This window comes from Haliotis asinina, chromosome 3 (genome assembly GCF_037392515.1).
Source record: "Haliotis asinina isolate JCU_RB_2024 chromosome 3, JCU_Hal_asi_v2, whole genome shotgun sequence".
NCBI lineage: Eukaryota > Metazoa > Mollusca > Gastropoda > Lepetellida > Haliotidae > Haliotis > Haliotis asinina.
In genome coordinates, this window is record NC_090282.1 from 62139474 (window position 1) to 62159066 (window position 19593).

The following is a 19593-nucleotide window of genomic DNA, read 5'->3' on the forward strand; positions in this document are numbered from 1 at the left end:
TGATAATTGTATATGTGAAGGATGAACACTTTAAATAATTTACTTGGTGTTTTTGTGTGTTTGTAGCAGCAATAGCCCAGTCACATGATCAAACGCCTTGTATCATCACTGTTTGCAAGACATTCATTTGCACAATGTAAAACGGTATGGTTTGAATCGCACTTGGTCTCTTCTATTATGAGACGTGGAATTTGAAATGGCTTTTACACCCGTAACTTTGATTTTACGCAATGTCTGACAGTTATGTTACATCACAGCGTATCTGCATAACTTGGATACAATGTTAGTCTCATACGATTAACAATTTATTAAACCCCAAGAGCACAGTTATCGTACAGAAGCTGGCACTATAATCCAGTTGAACATGGATTCGAACACACGGGCAAAAAATTGTTACGTGCCGAGGGAACACAAGTCAGCAGATCGAATTGCTTTACGATTGGATATGTACACGTTTACAATCATGTATTTTTGTTACATATTCATTGGACCTGTGACCTTTCAAATTCGTGAATAAAACACACTTCGCAAGGATTGGCTAAAGGTGCCCTGAAATATGTTTTATACGGAGGTCTCTTGCTGTGCGAACACTATTATAATTAATATTGTGTTGTTGTTGTTTATTTGTTTATGTTTTATTTGTAAAATTGTTTCACTGAGCATTTTGTGGCCATTCCGTTATGTTTTCTTTTTGTTTTTTGTTTTTCATTCTGTTTCCACTAGCATTAAAGCAACATAACGAGAGTAACATTCCAACACGCAGACACTGTTTGCTATGTCAGTATGCATGAAGATATATTTTTCAACAGATGTTTATGCTGTGTACACACTGTCAATAATTGAACCGGGAAGCAGAAAGTCCACTACAGCGACACTCCTTGTATTTCAATATACCGGTGACACTATAAGCGAGGGTGTGTATACAAATCCTTACAGATATATTAGCGATATAATACAGGTTCAAAACTCCTCAGCACAAAAGGTCTCTCTTTGTGATGAAATAACAAGATTGAGTTAGTAGAAGCTGTACGTCACGACACGATCGCCGAGCTGTTGTCAGGATTACTGAAAAGCATTGCTTAGATATCGGAAAGTCTGCCTGCGTGCAGTGGTTGGGTCTCCTAAGCGACTGTCATGATTGTAAAGACTTTGTCCTGTATTTAGTGATTATGTTTGTAGCAGTTGTATTTCGTTTGGTCTGGTGTAGCCTGTCATTTTGACCCTGAAACAGATGTCTCCAAGAAAGCCCATGCAAGTCAAGAATATTTGTGACAAGTCTAGATTTCCCCAGTTTCAGGAAATGAAGGAATTCTCTGGGTTTCTTTTCATTGTATTTTATTATTATTTTTAAGATATTTTATTCTGGAAATTATGCTGATTTAAGGTACTAGATATAAGTGTAAGTCTGGCTGTGTAATGCTTAAAATGGCCTTGTCCTGCTTGTATCTGCCATTTCATTCTTTAAGAGGCTTTGAGTTCCTGGTATCCATTGTCAGATATGTTGCTATGCCCCCTTAGTAGCGGCTATGTCCCCTTAGTAGCGGCTATGCCCCCTTAGTAGCGGCTATGCCCCCTTAGTAGCGGCTATGTCCTCTTGTAGCTGTTATGTTCGGCTTGCAGGTAATGTAGCATCTGTCGTACTTGTACTTGTAGGAGATATGTTCTGCTTGTATAACAATAATTTGCTTATAGAGCCCACGGTCCTCTAGTTATATACTAGTACATTGCCTGCTTATAATGGCAACATTTTGTTTCCAGTACCCATTGTCCTCTAGCTGTATATATGACATGCTTGTAGTACCATCACCCTCTAGCTGTGTATATGACATGCTTGTCTTGCTTGTAGTTTATATATCCTGCTCGTAGTCATATTATCCTTACCGCAGTGACTATGATGCTCTCCTGTGGATATGTATTACAGAAGACACTCATTACAAACAGGACGTATCTGCTACAAGTAAGACATGGTCAAGATGACCATATTCTCTGTAAACAGAACATATTGTCACTACAAGCAGGTCACGGTACTTACTAGCTTGTCACTACAAGCTTACGATATTCGCCACTCCATAATTGTTGCGACAAGCAAGGCAATACAATGGCAGTGTTCTGTGAAGTGCCGGTTGGGAGTGACTATATGTTCCTCTTGGTGTTGGTACACATGTCTTACCTGAAGCGACTATACTCTGCTTCAAGTTACTGTGTCGTTTTTGCAGTTATTATGTCCTGTTTGTAGGGACTATGATGTCTTTGTAGTGACCATGTCCTGTCTGTAAGTGACCATGTCCTGTTTGTAGGGACTATGACGTCTTTGTAGTGACCATGTCCTGTTTGTAAGTGACCATGTCCTGTTTGTAGGGACTATGACATCTTTGTAGTGACCATGTCCTGTTTGTAGTGACCATGTCCTGTTTTTAGTGACCATGTCCTGTTTGTAGGGACTATGACGACTTTGTAGTGACCATGTCCTGTTTGTAGTGACCATGTCCTGTTTGTAAGTGACCATGTCCTGAATGTATTCCGACTTTATCATCTTTGTAGTGATTATATCATCTTTGTAGGGAATATGTCATCTTTGTATGGATCATGTCATCTTTGTAGTGACCATGTACTGATTGTAGTGACTATGTCATCTGTGTTATGTCTTTGTACTCTTTGTAGTGGCCATGTCCTGTTTGTAGTGACTGTCGTCTTTGCAGTGGCCATGTCCTGTTTGTAGTGACTATGTCCTGATTGTAGTGAGTATATAATCTTTGTAGTGACTATGTCATCTTTGCAGTGACAATATACTGATTGTAGTGACTATGTCATCTTTGTACTAACTATGACATGTCTGTAGTGACCATGTCCTGTTTGTAGTGACTATGTCACCTTTGTACTAACTATGTCATGTCTGTAGTGACAATGTTCTGATTGTAGTGACTATGTCACATTTGTAGTGGTCATGTCCTGTTTGTGGTGACTGTCGTCTTTGTAGTGATCATGTCCTGTTTGTAGCGACTGTCGTCTTTGCAGTGGCCATGTCCTGTTTGTAGTGACTATGTCCTGATTGTAGTGAGTATATAATCTTTGTAGTGACTATGTCATCTTTGCAGTGACAATTTACTGATTGTAGTGACTATGTCATCTTTGTAGTAACAATGTACTGATTGAAGTGGCTATGTCATGCTTGTATTGACCACATCCTGTTTGGAGTAACTGTGTGGATATCATGTCTTTCTTGAAGGCAATACAGTTTGCTTGTAGCTGTTTAGGCTAACAGCTAGTCGCTGAAATGATCACATTTTGCAGAAAACAAAATTTTTACATTACAATGAAATACAACCAAAAAAGGAAAGGAGCCTAGGGGCCTTCTTCCTTTCAAACTGTGGTAATCTGGAATTGCCTCACATGCTAGACTTGCTGGAGCTACAAAAGTGATCTATTTGTTTTAGGGTCTGTATCACGAGCCTTGTCTGTTGTGTTAAAGTCGTAAATGAAGCAAGTCATTCCCTCCGGTTCTGAATCTCTGGTCTCCCTAGATCTTCTTTTCAATTAAAATGGGTTTGTTTGTTACTATCAAAATTATATATATTCAGACACTAAGCCTTAGTCTAGACAGACTAATAGTTGCCATGTCCTTCTTGTCATGATCATGACTTGAATATGATGACTATTCCCTATTTGTATTGAGTTTGTTCTACTTGTAATTACTATGTCATACATGTTGTCTGTCCTGCTTGGTGTCCTATTTGTGTTGAGTGTGTTCCACTCGCAATCATTGTGTCTTACATGTTGCCTGTCATGCTTGGTGTCCTATTTGTGTTGAGTGTATTCCACTCGCAATCACTATGTCTTACATGTTGCCTGTCCTGCTTGGTGTGACCATATGGCATAGCTGTTATGAACATCTGACCATGACCGAATGCTATGTCATGCTTAACAACGTGACCTTGTCTTGCATCACCATTACAGCTGTGCCCAGTCTGGTGCAGCTGAATTTGTGTCTGTATCAGGAAACAACTAATAAATTCTACACAGATCATATAAGCACATCAAGCGGTCCGGTTACAACAGTTCTTACATAAATGGAACACGAAAACATTTGCAAAATATTACAGCGTCATAGCTCGCGGTTGTCGTATAAATTGTGAGAGTAGAAGAGTCCGATATTAAATTCCAAATTCAATTTTCAAATGTGAACGTGATCTGTGTACGTGGTGTAAATTGCTGTAGGTGATGGAGGGGAATGGATGTTTTGAAATGTGTCTTTATCACTGAAACACATGGCATATTAGCAATAAATATCTGTTAAACACGTCAGTCACACTTTTGCAAAGTGCTCATTAGTGCTCAATGTCAGTCGCTCATAGCTAGTCACACAGCTAGTGGATAGTCCCCCTGATGTTAGGAGACATGTGTCACTTGCTAGTTTTCATTGAAACCTCTTGAGGAGGAAGATGGGGAGACGTCGGATTAGCTTCATTTTGAAATGCCCCCTTGACACAAATATCATTAAAAGTGGGGTGGTCTCATGATGTTGCAGTTGCTTTCCCTGCTTACTACACCCATGGCTGATTCATGCAGCTGAAATATGTATACGTTAGGCTTTAGAAAGGTCTCCATTTCGTCACAGAACGACTGCACTGGGTAATACTGATAGGGTTTCAGTTTAGAGAAGACTAGTATAATTCCATGAAACTGTTCTTGACATAATCCCCAAACACATTGCGAGGACGGTTGGTGATGTAATGTGCAAGAGGCGCTGTCAAGGGCTTTTGACCACAGCTGGCGACTCGATGGACATCCTGTTGACCCACATCACTTTGGACACTGGGTGAAGTAATAGCCGTATCGTCGAGTAGGACCTTTAGCTTGGAGGAGGAAAGGATGCGATCTGTCAAAACATTCCGCAATTTCCACCGGTGTTAGTACACTAATTAGTAAATTGGGAGTTTGACGCCTGTGTTGATTTATCATGAGACTGTGATTAAAGTATATTGTTCCTCCTCGTAACTATCGAAGTATGTTTACAAACGCGCGTTAGTTTCACGGCGGTCATTTCACGTGCAGATTCCGAGACTTCCGACATGACTAGTCTTTCAGCAAGAAATGTCACCAAGCATACTGACATGTGACATAACATTACATCATATCCTGTTGACAAATTAACACACCTTGAAATGTAGACAATTCAACTTTATAGTCTTATATTCATTACTTTGTTGTCATACCATTCAGCTTTAAGATGGTCCCATGTTGCAGTTTTATCCATGTCATCATCTCATCATCACCATCATCATCATCATCGTCGTCGTCTCGTCGTCAACATATTTTTCCAATTTGAAATGGTGACAGTTTAACTTCACAGTCTTTTATTGTTGTCATCATTATCATTCTACTTTGAAACGGTGACGGTTCAAATTTATAGTCGTATCTTTGTCTGTGGGATCATCATCATCGTCAACGTCATTAGTGGTCATCACATTGTTAATAACGAGGTAACGCTTTCCCCTCCTTCGGGTTTCTACTGACGTTTTTCTTGCATGTTAATGAAGTGTTGATGTTGAGAGGCTGAAAGATATGGGTAGTTGTGTTGAGAAGCGATTGGAGAAGGTGTACACGTGAAAATGATAAAAGGCGTTGTTAGTGTTTATATTTACAAGAGATCAGGAAGATGCCAAGCACCTAGTGGTAATGTTCACTCTATACAATCATACATTGAGTTGTCAGCCACGCCAGGACCGCACATTCCAGAGTTAACGCGTTAAATGTTTTCGTAACATGTTGAAAAATAAATCTTGCAATCAAATTCACTCCACCCCAAGAATAGAACTGTTTGGGTAAATGTGCAACCGTTTTTGACAGAAGAGTTTCAGCATCTGTTGAAAGATAAACCTGCAATTCTGCAAGTGTAAGGTTTCGATTTCTTCTGTTCAGGAATGTGCTTGCCTTGGGATGTTTTGAGGACGATGTAAGGTATATGGCATGCGTGCCGAAGTGTTTATATGGCATTTGTATGTCTGTAGTACCGCATTTCAACAATTTTGAAACACCCCTCGGCTAGGAGCTTTCTAAATCCCAACAAAAGAAAAGTGCTGTTTTCTTAGTGTTATATAATCTTCCTGAACAGCGGGTAATCGTTTCAAGGACAAAAACTGTTAGGATCTCGATTAAACATATGGTGGTTTTAGGCGTTTCGTTTGTAAAGAAACTGACTTCAAACCTTGCCTGAACAAAATAATATCATAATCTAATTTTCCTTTGTCTTTATGAACTTTCATCTTGCTTTGACTTAAATGGCAGAAAGATTTTAAGCTGTGTAAATCCTATCGCCAAATCGCCAAGAACAATTTGGTTTGACCCACATGGACGGAGGAACTATGTAACCCAGTTGTTGGTGGCACTTCAACCACGTCTTGAAATGTCAGAATGCGTTGATGATTTCTTTGTTTGAAAACAGTCACTAAATTATTAAGAAATCTGCTTACGCTTCGATAAAACCGGTGACCAGTGTGTTCAAAGTGAAACATTTTTCTTGCAAGAGTGTTCAAGACAAGCGTACAGTGAAAGAGAGATAGAGAGAGATAGAGAGAGAGAGACAGTCTGACCAAGTATTGCTCTGTCACTGACACAAGGAGGCATGCAAAGTGTAAGAATTCCTTAATTTGCCATTCTCGTGTTAGCGAACAATGATAAATTTCTAGAGAGAGAAAGTGAGAGAGAGAGAGAGAGAGAGAGAGAGAGAGAGAGAGAGAGAGGAGAGTGAGTGAGTGAGTTTGGTTTTACGCCGCTAGTAGCAATATTCCAGCGATTTCACGGCAGGGGACACCAGAAAATGGGCCTCACACATTGTACCTATGCTACCTCAACGCCCAGAGAGAGAGAGAGAGGGGGGGTGAGGTGGGGGGGTGGGGGGGATGGGGGAGGGATGGAGAGAGAGTCTATCGCCTATGTTTTAGAGGCTAAACCCTATGCCCTTGTATCTATTGAAATTATATAGTATTAAAAATGAACAATTATTGCAGGTTCCGACGAAGCATGCAGAAACTGTTATTGTTCATTGTTCATTCTAATGCTGCCCGGTATGTGGGGTATTATATCTGTACTTTACTTTAATCGAAATAAAACTGCGACTGTGACATAACGTGTCAACAACATGCAACTCCCTGTCATATTAAATCACAATAGAGCGCCTCAAAAGGTGGGACTGTCTGCCCAAGATTTTAATCTGTTTATAAAGGAAATTAAACCTTTAAAATAGTATTCCCACGGGCAAATTAGCTCGCTATGAGACACTGTCACGACAGCGCATGCGCCAGTAGCAACAAATAGCTCTCAAGAACGTCATCACTGTGGAGATGAAATGCTGACATTTAACGACTAAGGTTTGTCTGGACGTAATGTCCTCAAGTGTGTGCTGATCTTTCTCTCACGGTACCATAACAATATAACATTAATGTCTGTTTTCTAGGACTTGGTGTGTGTGTGTGCGTGAGTGTTTTTTTTCAAGTTCTTAATATTACCTGAAATACATGAGGTTTGAGGTACTCAAGTGAAGCTCGTTTTGTTAGTAACATATACCATTACAAAAATGGTATTGCTCCGTCACTGACACAAGGAGACATGCAATGTGTAAGAAATCCTTAATTTGCCATTCTCGTGTTAGCGAACAACGATAGATTTCTAGAGAGAGAAAGTGAGAGAGAGAGAGAGAGGGGGGGGGGGGGGGAGAGAAAGAGTGAGAGAGATACAAAGATAGAGGGAGGATTATTTTATTCGAAATGGTAATCTCTTCGAATCTGGGTAAGATAGGCGAACGAAGATGATCGATACGTGAGTCAACGAGAAATTGACAATGACCGTACATTATCTTTATGTGATTGTGTAACAGTTTAAACTTTCCCACTTTCCTAATAGTTCTTTGAGTGCATCCTGCACATGTCCCAAAAATGAATATGCATATGTGGGTGATCTACAACCCGTCTCGTGCATATTGCAATGATGCATATTCCTCTCCGGCATGTGTAGCTGTCAGCGCTACTGTTTCTGTGCAGGTGTCTCTCTTACACGTGTTCTTTTGCTTCTAATACTGTCGTCCTTTGAAAGTGTTCTTCTCGTCCTGTGCATGTGTTGATCTTCAGATTCTCGTCTCGTGAGTGTGAAGCAATTCTACACTACATCTAGCACATGGACTTCCACTACACTTATATGGGTGGATGTTCCTCCTCTGGTGTCACCACACGACCTGAGTGAAAGCTATGGATAAGTATTACCGGGTACTTCCAAATGAAGTCAAAGTCAAGGAAACAAACTATTGTCTGATCTATAGATGAGTGAGAAACACACTTATTTTGATAGGTAGGTATGTAGGTAGGTAGGTATGTAGGTAGGTATGTATGTATGTATGTATGTAGGTAGGTAGGTATGTATGTATGTATGTATGTATGTATGTATGTAGGTAGGTAGGTAGGTAGGTAGGTAGGTAGGTAGGTAGGTAGGTAGGTAGGTAGGTAGGATAGATCGATACGGATGTGGGTGGATTGGGGGAGGGGTAATGTAATGCCATAAAGACGTTTAATCAAGCAGTGATAGTGCAAACATGTATTCGTTAATGGTGGAATATTAAAGCAAAATGGTTCCAGTTAAAGAATACACCAATCTTTCCCAATCCGTTAGTACAACCTGGTCATAGTAATGCGCAAAGGCTCTCAAGATCTATGCTTTGGTCTGTAATATAACCGCTTTACAGTCGTTTCAAGTTGCGTAAATCACCGTGTATATTTACATCCATTCTTTATTGGTTCGAATCCCAGCTTCGTCTTGATAATGTTCTGTGGTATACCAGCATCATCTCATGAGATAACTTCGGCAGGTTCGCCCACATTTCGCAGATACGGTTGAAACACTCTCTCACTCACGGAGCTGAACTTAACACACGTATAAATCATTGTTGAGATTCGTGTTTGTTTTGGTGCCCAGTAAACTATTTTGGGCATAAGAGGCGACTGACGAGATCCGATCGCTGACTTGAGTGATGCATCCATCTGTTTTGACGGAGTGGATTGTTGTTCACATTATCAATCACTAGTTGTCTGGCTCAAACTCCATATTACCGCTGGGATGTTACTTAGTGCAGCGTTAGAAAATAAACATGCATACAATCCATCATGACAAATATTTCAAGCCAGTCAAACTTTGTCATTATGCTAACGAATGATTCATCTCCATTAGTGTTATGTTTTATTTTCAGAATCAGTAAATTTTACTGGGTGAGAATGAGTACAGCTTTCGGGTTTGCCTCACCAGGAAAGGACTTCACACATTTCACCTATCTAAGAACCGTTCCCACGGTGAACCAACGCACTGACCACGAGCAAACCCGATTCCTAGTAATATCCTTACGCGTGAATTGTCTTTTACGCCGCTTTAATGTGCATTCGTACCACATGCGGGACCACATTCACTCTTCACAACATTATGGAATTTTAAAAGCCATTTGTACATTTTCTAAGACAGGTGCTATTGCTGTTCTGTTTGTATTCCATGTGTATCATGTTCTAAGAAACTTGGAGAACATGAAAAACTAGATAATATAATTGTACTGTATACTTGAAGACAAGTCGTACTGTGTAGCTCCATTGCATTGGATGTACTTATTGTATATACGGAAACTAATGAACACTTACGTTAAAAGGGTATAGGAGGATTTTGCAACATCTAGTTTTGGATATATGTGTACTAGTTATAGTGCGGTGGGATAGCCTAGTGGTTAAAGCGTTCGCTCGCCAAACCGATGACACGGGTTCGATTCCCCACGTGGGTGCATGCATTATTGCTAAAAGCGGCGTAAAAACATCCTCACTCTCTCACAAATTTACATAACACAACGTTACAAAACGGCTACATCATAGTTTAAAAAGATGACATGACACCTGTGGAAAATGAGAAAATTATAAAAGACGGTTAGGTGTTTATATATTTACAAGAGAACTTTGGTATGTCAGCCACCAAGTGGTAATGTCCACCGTATACAACCATATAATGAGTTGTCAGCCACACCTGGACACTGTTTCACAACTTTCGTAAGCCTAAGAATGTTATACCTCGTAGCATTCACACCTGTAACGTAGGAGGTACGAATGGTACAAGAAAAGTTACGAGATCTTGGTCTCACGAGAGGTTTGTGAAACGGGGCCCAGAACGGCACATTCCAGAGTAAACGTGTTAAATGTTTTCAAAATGTTGAAAAATAAATCTTGCACTCATATTCACTCCACCCCAATTAATTCACTTTTGATGGATAGCGCTGCATACTCGGCGTGATTTTAAGTTCTGTTGATCCCCTTAAAGGTGACAGTCGCAGTGGGTCAGTGAACGCGAAACATGCCAACATCCCCCAAAGCCTTTCATGTATTCGTCCTCTTAAATCCGAACGAAACGGCAGGGGGACATTCATGGAAATCTCCACGTACTAACCTATTGTTAACGTGCGGTGGTGTCAACAGGTGTTCGCATTAAGGAAGCATCTCCCGTCTTATTGGTTATACCTGCCGTGAATGGAGGTCAAGGTCAGTATACAGTTGGCAATTTGAACAGTATGGTAGATTATTCTATGTTTTCACATGTCATTCTGTGATGGTTCTGTGACGTACAATAGAAAAACATCTCGGGGTCGTGGGTTCGAACCCTACGATTGGGCGGTAACTATTTTGCTTTTTTTATACTTTGCGTGAGCCTCAGTGAAATGTCGACAAGCTGCTACATTTGCATTTTGCACACCATTTGTTAATCAGTGATATTTGCTTATTTATATAAAGGATGGAGAACGTCCTCAGTGGAATTGTCACAATCTTAAAGACAATTGGTTGGCTCAAATGAACGCTGTAATCTCAGACTATATTATAATAAAACGTACATAAGCTGTGTGTGGTGTTGTCAGGGATTGCCCTAGTTGGTAAAGTTAAAACGCCTGGGGATTATGTGGTCTCTCAGACTCTCTGTCACTCAGACAAATGTCACTTACGCATTAACTCACTCACTCTCTCATTCACCCCCTCACAACAATGTAACTCACCTCCTCATTTCAATGACGTATAGGAATGTCACTAATTCATTCACTCAAAAGAATGTCACTCACAGCATGAAACCCCAAAACGAGTTACACAACACATTTCATCAGACACGAAGTCACAGTAAAATGAATGAGTGTTAGGCCGCACGCAGCCCAATTCCAGCTATTTGGCGGGGGTCTGTAAAACAGGTCGAATCTGAACCAGACAGCCCAGTGATCAACAGCATGAGCATCGATTTGCGCAGTTTGGAAACGATGACGTGTCAATCGAGTCAGGGAGCCTCAACACCCAATCCCGTCAATCGTCTCTTACGACAGGCATAGTCGCCTTTCATGGTGAGCATGGGTTGCACCCTCACGGGCCATATTAAATGAGACGATCCACACCACCATGGTAAATATTATTTTATACAGGGCTAATAGACATAAATTGTTATTCTTTGTCGACAGCAATGTCACAATATCGCCATTACTTGTGTCACTGGTTCCAACATCAGGCTTAAAGTCTGTCAAGGAAAACTGTCCACGGCAAGTTAGATATATGAGTCTCCAGCTCTAGCAATGACATGCACAGACAATAAGTATCACAACTTTCTTAATAATCTTAAGTGTTGCCATTTCTGATGAGACATAAAAGCACGACGATTGCGAAATTGCAATGGAAGTGTTATTAACATTGTCTGGAACTGCCAAATGAAATCAGCGCCAAATATAAAAAAATATACATATGAAAGACCCCAATGTATTCTAACCAAGATTATGGACATGTTCAAACATCGTCGGTAATATCTTATGTGATCGGCACTTAAGCATCAGCTTCATCATTTTTCACAGCAGTATTTCAAATACTAGTGTTAGATGCAATGTACAAATATAATCTTCATAATTCTCCATAAACAACATGAACCGGTGTCGGCATATCAACATATTGAAACTTAGACAAGGAAGGAGACGAAAAGGTCATTCAGTTATACAGAACTCTTAACACCCCTATGTGTCAGACCAATACAGTAAAATAGTGAGTGCGTTAAAATTTACAGTCACATTGGCAACTTTTCAGCCATATCGTGATCCACTTAGTAAAATAGTATCATGAATATTTTAAAATGTATTTTACCCTCTAATAACCCTTTGTGTAATTTAACAGAACAGTTTGGACTTTTGTTAGTGATAACTTTGCATTGGCAACAATATGTATACTTCAGACCAATGTATTATTCTACCACTGGCGTCACTGACGTCACTGACGTTAGAAGGAATTAAATGCTTTACATGCCAAGTACAAGAATTCCTTACTTTGCCATTCTCATGTTAGCGAACATTAATAGATTTCTTCAAGACAGATTCATCAGAACAACGACTTACTCGATTAAAGGCATGGAATCAGGTCTAAGATTATTACGCATTTAAACCTCTACACAATCACCCACGCAAATTCGTAGTGAGATATACCATTAAGTGTTTATCATTTGTGCGAATGTCACGCAGTTTTGCTGACACGATCTTTATAACACACGATGTGATTGTTTACCGACATATGTAATGTCCTGTGGAAATAACTTGAAATATGCAACCATTCTCTTGGAGACATAAATCCTGAAGAACATGTCTGAAGACAAGGAATTGGTTTCCAGTATGACAATCTTAAGATTGGGGGAAATACAATACTGACAAACTGAGGTGATAACAGCTTCTCTCATAATAATTTAATGAAGGAACTTGTCATCCTTATAATTTGTCAATATTTCGGGAACTAAAGTTCACTGTTGCTGTACCGGTTGTTGTCACTGTGGGTGAGTGAGCTTAGTTTTATGCCGCTTTTAGCAATATTCCAGTAATACCGCGGTGGGTGACACCAGAAACAATTTTAACACTCTGTGTCCATATGGGGAATCGAACCCGGGTCTTCGGCGGGACGAGATCACGCTTTATTCACAACGCTAGACGATCGCCCTAACACCACGTTAGATGTTTCCACAAACTGGTATTGGTGAACCATCCGTGGTTACACATCGCTCAGAAAAAAAATTTGTCCCCTTCAATATGACGATAGCAGGGTATAACTTAGATTGTTTCTAACCCGAGCCTTCGAATTGACGATGGATTCCCGTTACTCAAATATTGCTGTCAAACATGCCGTATTCAACACTGATGTATCGATCATGAGAAGATTTACAATATCCATTTTGCTTCTTCACGCACGGAAGAGTGAGTGAGTTGTGGTTTATTTTGCTTTTAGCAATATTCCAGCAATATAACCCCAGGAGACATTAGAAATGGGCTTCACATATTGTTCTCTTGTGGGGAATCAAACCCGGGTCTTCAAGCTGACGAGTAAACACTTTAACCACTAGACTTTCTCGCCGCCACCCTGAGTGTAGATTATTATGTATCAGATTTACGATTCCTCCAATATAGGTCTTGTATGTTAAGCTCGGTATCCCTCCGCTGTGGTCTTTCTGGAATAGAACTAGAAGTGGCGTGGAGCGACTCACTCACTCCAACAAATATCTATCCTGTGTGGTAGTCTCTCTGCAATGCTATAGTCTTAAATGTCCAGATTTTCTTAGGTTTAGGTTCAGCCCCAATGCAGATGTTATTAGTCTCTGAATCCCTGGTCTCCTTGGGCGCCCTTTCGATATATATGGGTTAGCTTGTTAGTACCAAAATTATATAAATTATATTCAGAGGCTAAGCATTATAGTCAGTCTCTGTTGATGTTCATGGAAAATGCATCAAATGTACGTAAAATGTAGGTGGTCTGGGTCGTTTTTCAGTCTGTGTTTCAGATATTCACATTTGGCTGTATACAGGTGTTGAAAGACAACACTCACTCACTCACCCACCCACCCACCCAACCAACCAGCCACTCACTCACTCACTCACTCAGTCACTTACTCTTAGCCAGCCCTGCACATGATGATTCTGGGTACAGCATGACAGCAACCGACAAGTGTAAGAGGCAGCAAAACGAGTCGGTTTTCACTCGGCGACTTGCTTACCTAGAAATTACCCAATGACTCATGTTTTCCGATTCTGGATTGCCCTGGGCAAAACTCTATTATTTAGAACTGCCGTCATGTAAAGTTGCTATTCGAATTGTGTGTCTTACTCCTAATAGTTACCTGTACTCAAAGCTAACATTTTGGCATTGTTCTGGGTTACATTTGTAGTTTGTTTTATATTTGTACGTACAGATCCAAAATACAAGATATGTATTACGTTCCTGGTAGAATGAAATTAGTGTTGATGTTCCTTAAACTACAAGGTATAGACCTTTAAGTAAGAATATCAGGCGCCTGAAACTTGGATTTTAGATAAATAAGGATTGCTGCAAAGTTTATTTCAAACTGACTTTGCTTGACCCACCCAAAACTCCTCTCAACCCGTACCCCCCACCCCCACCCCACCTCCCCCCATCCCATCTGCAAGTGGAAATACTTCCTTAACAAAACTGATATCCACGTTGAGAATATGTACACACTCAGCGCGATCGCAAATAGACAGCTCGCGTATGTTTAATGTTAATGTAGGTTATGTCCCGTGAAATAATAGTGGGTGAGTAAATTCGCCTTCCGCAGGCTAAACAATGTTTCCGTGGCGATAAAACAAGCCGACAGCATTGTTCACTTTACAATTTGTTGGTTGTCGACAATGAGAAATATTGTTGCCGGAAGGATGCATTATTTTAGAAAACAGGTTGTTGGGAATATTATCACAATTATTTCGCGAAAAGCTGAAGGCAGTACAAAACGTCCCACCCAATGCTGCAACATACCAGCTGCAGCTGGCGACGTCGGAGTTAACGACATCTGTTGCGCGTCAGCTGTTTTCATTTCCCAGTTTCAATCACTTTATATAACATGAATGGGATGCTCAGATTCTTCACTCGAGGTATATTTGTGATACATAACCAAATTTATACAGATTACGTTTATTAAACGCATAGAGAATAAAACTAATATTTTCTCCTAGGCTCCCGGCCTTCACAATGAATAGAAACTGAGTGAACAACCCCGACCAGCTCGACTGTCATTCAAACTCCTGCCACAGAGTATACAACGAGCGCTTCAGGAATACAGCGTTCACAAGTCCTGACAGCCCAATTTGAGAATTTCAGTTTTTCTGAACGGTGTCGTTCACTGGAGCTTTCGGAGGCCGGAGGAGTGAACATATGCCCGCTTGTCTACTGCCTACCAAGAACGGGCGCATGCGCTGCCAGGAGCTTGTACAGTGAGTATGAGCGTTAGAGAGCCGAGTGTCTCGGTGTGGCCGACCTGTCGATATCTAAAGTAGTAGCTAACGCTCACGCTTCTTGGCTGTCTATACAAGCAAGGAGTACTACCTATGTGGATACTATTGAGTGGACGCTGAAGCTGGAGAGATGCCTCAAGTATAACGGTGAGTAGTCGTGTTTGTCAAGTGTTTTAAACATCGCTGACTCTCAGTACCCAGTTGGGGGTCGAGTGAAGGGACAATTATCTCACTTTCTATAACTTGTAAATTACTTCGATAATTGTTATGCGGTGATATGAGACGCGAGTCTCCAAAGGAGATTTGTTATAACACTCATGCTGTCATCAGACTATGCGAAGAATAAATGTTTCGCTTCAAGTGAATTATTACTGTCAGTTTCAAATAATTACTAACTGGCCATTCATTCACAGAGCCTGTTGTAATACTAATGACAGTATACACAGATCGTGTGGTGAAGTGTTTTACGACATTCCTCTGTGATAAAGACGTAAACATGTCGTAAGCGATTCTTTCCAAGTCGAAGTCTATACACCGTTTAATGTTGACACGGTTGAAAGGTCAATGATTTGTTTCCGCAATAAACTATCTGTGTCCAGATAACCCGTCCCAACATTTCTCAAGCTGGCATTACCTTGGACGAGAAAAGCAAAAGTCCCAATTTGATTATTTATTTTCTTGGTATTGATAATAGCTATGTATTGCTCACGACATTCAGACAAGCAGACTTAGAAAAAAAGGTTTCGCTCCCTAAATCAAAGCGTGGTATGATACATAACCATTGACCATATCGGTGTATGGTATTTATATATGGGCTCTGTATATGGTTTACAGCAATAGCAGATGTCGTTTCCTTTTGACATAATGTTGTAGAAAGTGATCAGAGGGTGTAGTTTATGAGTTGGTGACAGGGGACGACTGCAGCATAGCAGCCTGAGGGTAATTGGGCGACGTTTATAGCCTTCAACTCTATATTGGCAAGACATGGCGGGTATTTTTAGAAATTTGTACATTTTGTGCCTTTGGTGTCAGTGACACCCTTAGGCGTCGATTGATTGTCTCGGCATTGTTGCGGAACCCACTGTAGCACAGAGGCAGTGTAGGATGAAATCTCCGATCACTATACACCTCGCGTCGCTGGGATGCTTATCTTGGATGAAATTCATCTTCTATTCATGCGGCGCTCCGACGAAAAGAATCGTTTGTCTTTGATACTGTCAGTTGAACCGCCCTAACCCCCGCATGGTCACGGGTCATGGTACCTCTGGCCTGTACCGCATACGGTGAAATCATCATCCGATGATTTACTGTTAGAACATCTTGTATGTTCACACAGAGACCGCATAACGTCTCGTGTATACAACCATTCATTGAATACCCTGTCTTATACAACCTGTCACTAATGTCATATAAATATATATCAGATAAAGTTTGCGGCATTGTGTACATTGCCCTTTTGAAGCTAACTAGATTAAAGGTATTCCAGAGGAAAATGTTTGAACAAGATGGGGTTGTGCTGTGAGCGCTGTAAAGAGTGTGTGATGTAGAAATAGCGTCATTTCCATGATGTGTAGGTTTTTAGAAGTTAACCTTTTAATTAGAACATTTCATCAACGCGTTTGACAGTGTCTTGTAGTTACCAAGCACAATGGACCTTTACACTGGCCTTTTACAACAAAGCTTGAATGAAGAGAAACCCAGGTGAGAAGGTCGGCAAACATGAGTCAACATTGACATAGACCGATATCTGTCGAGCATCGCTTGGATGATGTAGCGAGCCATCAATTAGCCATGCCGGTTGCTTCTAACAGTCAGTTAGCTGACACATGTAGGCAATTAGTATTGCTGAATACTTCGAGGCGAGACTTGACCAGTATATTTCATTAGTTAAACCTGTGGTTGGGTTGTACCAGACACCAATGTTCCGTGGAAGCTAGACACCAATGTTCCAGCGAAATTAGGGACCAATGTTCCAGGGAAGGTAGGCACGACCGATGTTCCAGGAAACTTAGATACCAGTTATTCAGAGAATGTATGCTTCAATGTTCCAGGGAACGTTGGATCCAATTATCCAGGGAAGGTATTCACCAATATCTTAGGGACGTTAGGCACTTCCAGTGGTCCAGGGAAGTTAAAGCACCAATGTTCCAGGGAAGCTAGGCACTTATTATCAAGGGAAAGTGTACATCAATATTCCAGGAAAGCTAGGCATCAATGTTCAAGGAAAGTTAAAACACCAGTGTTCCAGGAAAAAACAATTCACCAATGTTCCATTGAAGTTATAGCACCAATGTTCCATGGAAGTTAGGAATCCGATGAAAGTGTCTAATTATATTTAATTATCCGAATTAATGCACTAATTACCAAATATTTCAGGGAACCTAGGCACCACTGTTCCATGGAAGTTAAAGCACCAATGTTGTAGGGAAGCCGAAGCAACTAGTTTTGACAAACTGCAGTACATGAACTACTTTATTCGCCATTAATCCCATGTTCACAAGAATAGGATTCAATCCGCAAAATACTCTGTGGTGCTGAATGCCTGTGGACTGCAACTGGCATTCAAACTTTCTGGGAAAACTGGAATACAAATTGCAAATATTTCACCGATCATGGGTGCATGATACAGTCCAATCAAGTCTGATTCAGGTGACCGATTGCCGTTATGTTTACTTTAACTTTACTGCATCTTTTGATCTATACCTAAGACGTAGACCATAGAGGGAAAGCACAATGTTACACGTGGTGCAGATTGTAAGATCTAGACCTTGATTTGGAATGTGCATCAGACCGTAGAGGACAGCTCTCTCCTTCTCAGGGGAGAGATGTTATAAGGAACGCCGAAATCTTGCTGTGATGAGGTCGTATAACAGCGTTGGATGATTGCATTGCCAAATGTATCGAGCTATCCATGCGTGTTTGGCTTACGCCATGGAACCTCGCGAGCCCTTGCACCTTGAATTCTGCTGGGTAACATTTTCACTTGTCGACTCGAGCTCGAAATCCGTCGACTTCCATTCAACCTCTAAGCTGCTATTTTCTTAACATTCTTCTGACTATATAACATATACAGTCCATATTGTATCTTGAGTTTCATTGGAAAATACTGAAATCTAGACTTACAAAACTGTTTTAGACGTGCATGTGAAATGCAAATAAGGGTCAGGATTTTTGCCATGTGATGTACCTATGTGACGTCCAGACGCCGCCCAATTGTCTCATATTGTAAAAGCAGTGTTAGGGTTGTATGCATGCATTTATTGACCATATATGTCAAGATAACTGTCCTGTGTAAATGCCATCAATTCTTTCAGACTGTTATTGTTTTCTTTACATTCGATACTGGAGACAGAACTGAAGCATAATAGCTATCAAGACACTGAAGATCTGGAATTTATTTGTTTAAATTCTTCTGTGGATAGAAGAATACGGATTTACTGATAATTTATATGGAGTAGACGGTTGAATTGAATCTTGTGCAAATATTCATCAGTTATCATTAAGAACAAAGGATCCAGACCAGGATCGGCCTTGGATCGTCCATGCACTATCAATTATCCTTAACTGGTATAGATGGGCCTGAAGATAGGAATTTGCTAACACAAACATATTTCAGAGAGATTTCGGTACCTTAGATCACGGGGTGAGACAGAGGGCGGGGGATCGGAGAGGGCAGGGAGGGGATGAGGTGTAGACGGACACTGGAAGAGAAAGGGGAACGCAGAAAGATAATGAGCAAGATAACTTCTCTCATTTCTCTACATTCCCCGACAGGAAGGTTGGGAGGAATGTGGCGAAGACAAGCACCTGCTTTAGCTTTCACACTCACATTAAGTGTACATTAATCTGGCACTTATATTACCAAAATAATTTATTTCAACGTTATTAATGTTCATTTCACCGTTATTTTAGGAAAGGACTCTACTTCGTGTGAATTTATAACCTTATAACGTGCTACAGGGAAATTGACAAGGCATGTGTTGATGTTCCGTGAGAAATACTCTACCGGACAAAAAAAATGTACCAATGAAACCTAGATGTGACCAAAAGATTACGGACACCGAAACGGCAAAACGTCAAGACCAAATTACAAGTTCAGTGTACAATGCCTTTGCTTGTGCATGCATCAAATACACCATCTTTGATTCACCATTTCTTGTTTGTGATATTACATACATGCATACTCTCTTTTGCTCGTCACTTTAGTAATTCAACCTAAAAAATGACCTCAACGAGAACTGCATTATGAACTCAGTGTCCGTAGTAAGTATGAAATATGCTGTTGA

At 40.6% G+C, this 19593-nt stretch overlaps 1 protein-coding gene across 2 annotated transcripts in view; it reads left to right on the plus strand.

Moving 5' to 3' along the window:
- The first annotated feature begins 14827 nt into the window (after positions 1–14827).
- Positions 14828–19593, plus strand: part of LOC137278287 (growth hormone secretagogue receptor type 1-like) — a 69612-nt gene continuing 64846 nt past the window's right edge. The window contains exon 1 of one of the 2 annotated variants that reach the window (XM_067810532.1): positions 14828–15454. The gene's annotated coding sequence lies outside the window, so the exon portion shown is untranslated. The remainder of the gene's footprint in view (positions 15455–19593) is intronic. The other variant, XM_067810533.1, reaches the window with a different exon arrangement.